The sequence below is a fragment of the Dipodomys merriami genome, unplaced genomic scaffold (genome assembly GCF_024711535.1).
Source record: "Dipodomys merriami isolate MVZ:Mamm:240054 unplaced genomic scaffold, mDipMer1.0.p SCAF_33, whole genome shotgun sequence".
Classification (NCBI taxonomy): Eukaryota; Metazoa; Chordata; class Mammalia; order Rodentia; family Heteromyidae; genus Dipodomys; species Dipodomys merriami.
This window is the reverse complement of record NW_027204826.1, coordinates 11,278,290-11,283,980: the sequence shown is the minus strand read 5'-3', so window position 1 is coordinate 11,283,980 and position 5,691 is coordinate 11,278,290. Positions and strand designations below refer to the sequence as shown.

The window sequence follows — 5,691 nt, the reverse complement described above, 5'->3', positions numbered from 1 at the left end:
GGCCTCTGAGCATGGAGCATGGGGGGGGGGAGGCAGTAACTGCTGAAGGGGAGACCCCAACACTCACTGGAGGTAATAGAAATGAACTGGGCATGAATATAAATCCCAACTGATCAGGGAGGCCAGAATGAATGGAGAGAAGCCAGAAGAGAATGAGCAAGTCAGAGATTCTCTCTTTGAATATGTGGGGGGGCTTGAACTCAGGGCTCTGAGCTCTTGCTTGGCTTTCTTACTCACAGGCTGGTGTTCTGCCACTTGACTTATATCTCCAACCTAGCTTTTTGTTGGTTAATTGGAGATGGAATCGTAAAGACTTTCAACTAGCTTTGCAACATGATCCTCAAATCTCAGCCTCCTGAGTAGTAGCTATGATTACAGGCCTGAGCCATCAGGGCCCGCCAACACCTTGAACTTTGAGTCAGACTTCTAAATCTGAAGTTGGACCCTCAATCCTGGCCTCACTTGATTCTCAAGCACCAATGGGGGCGGGGGTGGTGGTGGAGGGGGCGGGTCACAGAAACAGAAGTTTATGGGCACAGGACATATGCTAGGCCACAGTGCTCATCCAACATGACCTTGGTGAGGTTTCCCAGGTTGGCTCTGCTCTCCTGCTGGCATTCTGTCTAGATACACTCTGGGCTTTCTAGATCCAGGACACTGGGCAGAGACACTGGGAGAATTACTATTCTGCCTGGTTCCTGGGACCCTAGGAGGAGGACAGCCAGCCTGGGGGTGTCCAGTCCCACCAGGACCAGCAGGGAACCCACTCTATTCCAGCCACACCTCCATCTCCCACCTCACCACCTGGATTATATCCCAGGCAGCCCCATGGCCAGAGAATCTGAGGCCTGGAGGGGGTCCAGCCGACCGATGAGCTGCACGTGGCAGGGTGCCGGGGCGCCTGGGGAAGAGAGGCGTTCCAGACAGAGTCACCACCCTGTCTCCTCACCGCTTCCTGCCTCAATGCAGAAGCTGGGACCAGCCGGGGTGGCCATCTGGTGACTGGGAGGACAGAGTCGATGCTAGGAATAGCAGAACAGAGAGCCCGAGGCCCCAGCGCCCCCTCCACAGCTCCGCCCACCCCGTCTGCAGCTGCCTTTGTCCTGTACGAAAACAGAACTTCTAATAGGGTACCTGGCTGAACACAATCCCAAGTCACAAGGCTCGTGGAAACCATCAAAAAAGAAGAGCCTCAGGCTTGGCTTCTTAGTCTCAGATCTGACCCCTGATCTTAGGACTTTGGGGCCTCCCCCTTACCTGTCCAACCCCAAAGTCTAGCTCTGACACACAGCTGCTGGGAGCTGGGAGCTGTGCCCATTCATGCTCTGGTCTCTTGGTCAAGACATTTGTCACCTCTGTCAGACTCCTAGCAGGGACTTGTGCCCAAGCTCAACCACAGCCAATGGAAGGACAGTCGGGTAGTCTCTTACCTCTGCTCTACCCTCCCTGGGAAGACCCTTCTTGACCAGCCCCATGGAGTGTCAGCATGACATTGAGGTGACCTAGATGTCCCCTCTGCAAACTACATATGAAGGGGTGATTGGTAAAATAGCGTCCTAGGGCTCTGGTGGAGATGGAGCCAGGACCAGGTGCTTTGGCCCTCTGGTTGGAGAAGGGGGTTCCCCCCCACCCATCAGAATCACCAGGGAGCCTACTCACACGGCACATTCCCAGTCCTATTCCCGAGCAAGATCTCTGGAAGGCTCCTCCTGGGACTCTTCAAAGGCAAGATCTGCCACTCCCTCCCCCCTCCATCCACAGCCAAGCATGATTCTGGGGCACACAGAGAGGCCCAAGAACCCTTCAGCGGCTGAGCAGTGTCCCTAGGTACGAGTCAAATCTGTGGTGGCAGGTGCCGCCCTGACTTCTGGCCTGGCTGGCCCCTCGAGTCTTAGATGGTGACCCCTGAGGCAAGAACTTCAGAAAAGAAGTTCACTTACAAGCCAGCTGCTGGTGGCTTGTAATCCTAGCTTCTGCAGAGGCTGAGATCTAAGGATTGCAGTTTGAAACCACCCAGAGCAGGAAGACTCTTATCTTCAACTAACCACCAAAAAGCCAGAAGTGGAGCCGTGGCTTAGCTGGTAGAATGCTAGCCTTGGGCAAAATAAAAAAAGCCTATGCCTTGAGTTCAAGCCCCAGTACTGGCACATGCTCCAACACACTAAAGAATTCTTTGCCTGGGAAGCAGATGGAAATTCTAATGCCCAATCAGAAACCAAGCAATAAAATCTAGAGCTCTGGAGGGAAGGGGAGGGGGGCCGGGAGAAAGGGACCCAGGCACCAACATTTAAATGTTTTTGATTATTACATAAAAAGTATAAACACTGTACATACTCATGGGGTGCCATGTAGTAGTTTAATGCATGTATGCATCGCATAATGTTTAAAGCAGGTTAAACACATTCATCTCCTGAAATATTAGGCACCAATATATGTGAGGTCTCCCAGGTGATTCCAAGGCTGGCAGTCATCATTTCCTCCTCTAGGTTTCAAAACAGCAGGTTTCAGAATCCCCAGAGAGTTTGTTCAACACAGACCACCTTGTTCCTTCTTCATTTTTATAGCCCTTGGAAGGCCCCAGAAGTTGCTTTTCCTCCAAGTTTCCCAGGTAATACAGATACTGCTGGATGGGTGATCACATAGAGTAGAAGAAAAGAGGGACGGGGAGGGAGCAGGGAATGAACAGCTTCCTGTGCTCTCCAGAGCAAGGCCCACCCAGCCCTCTTCACCCTACTGTGACACACACGGCCCCCCAAGGATGGGTTCTCCCACGTGCACCTGCCGAGGTGGTACCCCATCTGTCCTAATATAACTGTTACTATTAAGCATTGAGAATTGGGGCCTGCCATCCAGAGCCTTCAGGGACAGCTGGGCAGGTCGAGCACTGCACAAATCCAGGAACCACCGTCCATCCATACGGGCATGAACTGTGTTCTCTGCCTCCCTCCCACCCCGGGGATTGGTTGCAATCCTAACAGGCTTCCGGCTGAGACTGCAGCGTGTCACCATGGAGATTTTCCACATGGTGTCTCAGAAAGTCTGCTCTACATTTGCTTTAACAGTCTCTCTCTCTCTCTCTCTCTCTCTCTCTCTCTCTCTCTCTCTCTCTCTCATCTCTGCAGGAGCTCCATCTTCCTTGGAACCTCCAATTCCAGAATTATTTGAGCCTGATTGTGTGGTGTCAGTGATCCACCAAAGACCAGCCTTCATCCTGGGGGAGCAGATGCTACTTGGCCCGGCTGACCTGTCTGACCATGGCATACAGACCGCTCTGCCTGGGCAGGAACACATGGCCTCTTTCCTTGCCACTGTGTGGTGTTGATTATGCCTCCTCCACAGGAAGATAAACCTGCTGGAGGAATTTGTTTTCTCTGGCAATACACACTCCGTCCCACAGAACGGCAGGCTGAGTCACCAGCACTGGTTTCCTCTGGGCCAACCCTCCACCCCCTATGGCCGGTTTGGGCTTCTCCTTTCCGGGAGCCACTTCCTGGCCTGACGTACGTGTCCTGGGTGTTTCTGTCTTGTGATCCGGGCCCAGCTGCCACCACATTCTTGTGATGACACTTGGCTGGTGTGAGTGGGCTTCCTTGAGCTTGCTTGCACATCTTCTCAGAGGCCTGAACACAGAGTGGCTGACCAGCCCACAAGCCCAGCTGGTAGGTCCATACACCGGCCATTGGGCTCAGCTCACATCTCTACAAGGAGACAGGGTATGCAGAGGGGGCCCTGGGTGAGCTGAAGCCCCCCGCACCCATAAGGACAGGGAGGGGCAGGCCTTTTGCCAGGTTCAAAGTTAGAGAAAGAATGTGGGAGTCCGCAGAGAGCTCCCACATCTCCATCTCAGACTAGCCCTCTCTTCTGAAATCAGGGCTCACAAATCCAACAGTCTCCCCTGCAAACCACAACTCCCGCTCGCTCCCTGGAAGCTGCTCCTCCCAATACCCCATCCATCTCCAGGCTGTCTGAGCTCAAGCCAGAAATCATAACTACACTTCACTCCTAGAGGTCTCTCTCAAAGCCTGCATTCTACTTGCCTTTTGGGTTTGGTACACCTGAGCTTGACCAGATGACTAGGAAATGTCACCAGTAATGCTAGCCAGGGCCAGATGGACACTGTGATAATCTCTCCTTTCTCTTCCCTTCTAAAGCACACCAAGGAAGCTGCTATCAACAGTTTTCTCCTATGGAAAGCAAGCATCCGCCTCTAACCTCCCCCTCCAGATGAAGGTACCCATGGGGGTCACTGATAAACCCCTAGCTGTGACCCAGGGCTGCCAACATACTAAACCTGCACTCAGACAAGGCCCAGAGAAGCTCAATGATTCTTCTAGCTTTCAGAGCTTTCCTGAGAATGTGGATCAGGGATCTGTGCTCTAGCTAGGAGGATTACCTTCTTACAGGCCATACTGCACATTTTTTCTATATCTCCAGATGGGAGGTGGGGTGGGGGACAGAGAAGATAAAGCACACACGTGTACCAAGTCCTCTGGTAGCAAATGCATTCAGGAGCTGCCACCAGCTGCAGTGACTTTCATCTACCTGCGATTTTGTGTTGAGAAGCCCCAGGAGCGGGAAAAAGAAATTGGTCCCCATGGACAGAACACCATTCCCGATATGCATTTATTAACAAAGCAAAGGTGTCACCAAGCTGAACGTGAGCTGGATGCCTCAAGAAGTGAGATTCGCACAAAGGATGTGAGTGGTGAATGAGAGATAGGAAGAGAAAACTTTGTGTGTGTGTGTGTGTGCACGCGTGCATGTGCACATGCATGTGCTCCACTACTAAAGCTTGAACTCAGGACTTGGGTGCTGCCCTTTACTTTTTTCACTCATAGTTGGTGCTCTATCACTTGAGCCACAGTACCATTTCCAGCTTTTTGGTGGTTAATTAGAGATAAGAGTCTCATGGACTTTCCTGCCCAGGCTGACTTTGAACTGTAATCCTCAGATCTCAGCCTCCTGAATAGCTATGATAACAGGAATGAGCCACCCACACCTGGTTTGCAAAAGCTTCTGTTAGCCAGGGACTTTATCAATTCAGAATATTTTTATAGCTATCCATCCCCCCGACCCCCACCCCTGGGTCATTTCCTGACCTGTACCTCCTTTCAGATCTATTCTTGACCTCGCAGATCCTCACCACACAGGTGTTCATTTTCCAAACTAGTGAAGCTGGCAATTTTAATACAGGTGCACCTTGCTGCACATAATTATGTATGTCGAAAGGGTTATGTGTTAATTAGCTTTGTTATAAATTAAATGCTGTCTTACATGCACCGAGATGGTTTGTAGTTTAAGATAATTAGGTGGCAACTTCCTTCTGTTCAAAGGCTCTCCTAACCCATTATACTCACGTTCATGGCTGCTCTCCCACACCACCTCAACAAACATGACTGGAACGGCTTGTGATTCACGCCATCATAGAAAAAAATCACTACTGGAAATAAACAGACATCACCACTGTGACTTCCCAAAGCTTTCCCTCTTTTTATCCATAGTATTTGCTTTCCAAATGAAGTCTGCCCAGAAGCTGATGGGTAAGACTGAGAGTTTCCTGTCCAATCAGGATAAGTCCTTCCACTGGGTATCCCATGCATTTCCCTCTGAGACAGGCAGTAGAACAGGGTCCAGGCTGCCTTGACCACCTTTAAAACCATCCCACAGAGCCATCCCTGCCTAATAAACATC

The 5,691-nt window shown here is 51.2% G+C and overlaps 1 long non-coding RNA gene across 1 annotated transcript; it reads right to left on the bottom strand.

Annotated features, from left to right (window-relative positions):
• Window positions 1–2,414: 2,414 nt before the first annotated feature.
• Window positions 2,415–5,442, bottom strand: LOC138841838 (uncharacterized). Its single transcript, XR_011376515.1, has 3 exons — window positions 5,358–5,442; window positions 3,505–3,698; window positions 2,415–2,623 (listed from the first exon to the last, which is right to left on the bottom strand). It is a non-coding gene; the product is annotated as an uncharacterized lncRNA (long non-coding RNA).
• Window positions 5,443–5,691: the final 249 nt, after the last annotated feature.